The sequence below is a fragment of the Lissotriton vulgaris genome, unplaced genomic scaffold (assembly GCF_964263255.1).
Source record: "Lissotriton vulgaris unplaced genomic scaffold, aLisVul1.2 SCAFFOLD_4875, whole genome shotgun sequence".
Lineage (NCBI taxonomy): Eukaryota > Metazoa > Chordata > Amphibia > Caudata > Salamandridae > Lissotriton > Lissotriton vulgaris.
Window position 1 is genome coordinate 20,362 of NW_028246126.1, and position 2,467 is coordinate 22,828.

Below are 2,467 nucleotides of genomic sequence, written 5' to 3' on the forward strand. Positions count from 1 at the left end.
CGTGACTATAAAATGTGAGTCAAAGCACTCATCCAGGAGGTCCCAACACGTTGGAACTCTACCTATTACATGCTTGATCGGCCGTTTGAGCGGTACATACCACTTAATGCTTATGTCATGACAAGAAGATCAGGGGATCCTACTGTAAAAGCCATGACCGTTGAGATGTGGCAATGGGGCCTCATCAAATGCCTGACAGAGATGCTATTTCCTTTTGATGTCTTCACACTTGCAGTCAGCAGGGAGGACTGTACCATTGTTGTACATGCTAGAGCAAGAGCTAAAGGAGGTGTCTGAAACATACGAAGGCGTTGAAGGAAAACTTGAAGCATGTTATTTGGCAAAGGCCTAAGCCGGCCGCTTATCTGAGAATACAAGTATTCAAAATAAGATTGTGTAACATCAACAGTACATTACTGCCACAATTTTGGATCCACTGTAGAAATTATTTGTGAACAGTAATGCAGTAATTCCTTTTTCAGAAGGGGATGTTGCCAAGTACAAAACTGTAATAGCTGAGGAAGCCACTGATTTAGAAAACGAACGGCTCTCAATTAAAGGCCTTCCAGTGCCAGCCCAGGACAGTGCAAGTACTACTGATCATCCTACAGAGTCAAGTTATTCTTCACAGCATAAGAGCAGTGCATTTGTTTCCCAGCAGTCACCAACACTACCAATAACAACAACAGCACCAACAGGATCTGATTCATCAGACACAACCAAAAGAATAGCAGCTTATTTTCTACAGAAAGGGAAGGGTAAGTCTGATGATTTCGCAAACCAAAAAGGGGACAAGCAAACCGGAGCACCACTAAACATTGAACGGATGGTCCAGTCCTTTCTGGATGACACAACAGAGGTGTTCATGGAACAAAGCCCATTGGTGTATTGGTATAGGAAAAGAAGCGACTGGCCAGTGCTCAGCAGGATGGCGATAAAGTATCTGGCTTGCCCTGTTGCAAGTGTCTTTTCTGAGCGTGTTTTCAGTGCTGCTGGTGCCATTGTAACTGTGAAAAGGACCAGTCTCTCGCCCAAATTCACGGAGAGGTTAACCATGATCAAAATGAATCAGCCCTTCATACCACCAGTCTACAAAATACATGAATCACAGCTGGAAGAGTAGAGCGAGTCAGAAGACATAACTACTGGGTTACATGACCTACTTCTGTCAGAAGAACCACCAGGGTTTGAGGACGAGCTCTTCTTCCCTGACAACTAGGCTTTTACGTTTTTACATTCTCCCTTACTTTATTTGTGTGTATCTGTCTTTCTGGTGCAAACTTCAAAACCAACACCATCCTTTCTCTTACTTTTTTAATTACCTATTGGAGTTGCACATCTGTGCATTTAACTGTGCACTCCACTCCTCACGGTCCTGCTCCATCTTCCTGACTGACCCGAAATACATTTCCATCTTGCCATACATTGGATGGAGATGGATATTAGTATAAAAATGTAGCCTCTAACAGTCCCTCCATAACAAGTGAAACGTACGTGACTATAGCCATCTTCTGTTTTGTTTCCAATCTGAAACGCATCACTGTCTTAACGCTACCACCTCTGTCTGCACTGGCATACACAACTCTTCAATGTCAGAACTTGAGCAGGGCTCCAAAATTAAAGTAAACTCGTCATCACTTTCAGTAGGCTCTGCTGCATCTGTGATCTGACAGCCACAAAGTAGAGAAAGACAGGTATATGAAATGAATGATGCCATACATTGCATTGGATGCTTTCTGACTCAGAGCAAATGTGCATGAAGTAGAACTATACTAGTAGTTTAATATAATAACAAAGTACTTGTGTCTCAAGTGATGGTCAATGTTTCCATGTTGTTTAATAATATGTATCCAATTGTACTCCTACTACTGCAGGTGCAGTCTAGACTTAATCGTAGTCACTCACTACAGACTGAGTTGCTGTTGGTGGTCTGTTGGACAACACGTACACGTGCCACACTGGATGATGATGATGACCAACATACCATCTTTGCACGCTGTCAGTCAGTTGGATCTGTGATGATTGATGGAATACGTTCAGGAAGTGGAATACAAGGTAAACACAACCAATCAACAAGAACCCCAGCAGACCTAGGCTACATGTGTGTGCAGTGGTTGAATAGAATAGTGGTATGATTGACTGACAATGGCGCATTGATTTAATCACTTGATTTTGAAAATGCTAGGTTGCTGTATATGCCTTTTGTCTGGAACTGTGAAAACTTTAGGTAAATGGAGTTTGGGCCACAGACTCATGGCCTGGTGTTGTGGTGTGGTCCTGTAACTGTTCTGTGCTGGCTCCTATCTTGTTCTTTTCGATGACTGCTGTGCAACTAGAAGAGTAGAGTTAATCAATGCATCCAAGCCGCCTAAGTCTGAAAATCTTCTTGCTCACGAGTCTTGTCTTATCTTTATTTGCACTTCACCGTAATTGATTTTTTTAAATGTTTTCATTCAGTTAACTTATT

General features: G+C 42.4%; 1 pseudogene; it reads left to right on the top strand.

Moving 5' to 3' along the window:
- The first annotated feature begins 265 nt into the window (after positions 1-265).
- On the top strand, positions 266-1,219 carry LOC147666135 (zinc finger BED domain-containing protein 6-like; annotated as a pseudogene).
- The last annotated feature ends 1,248 nt before the right edge of the window (positions 1,220-2,467 follow it).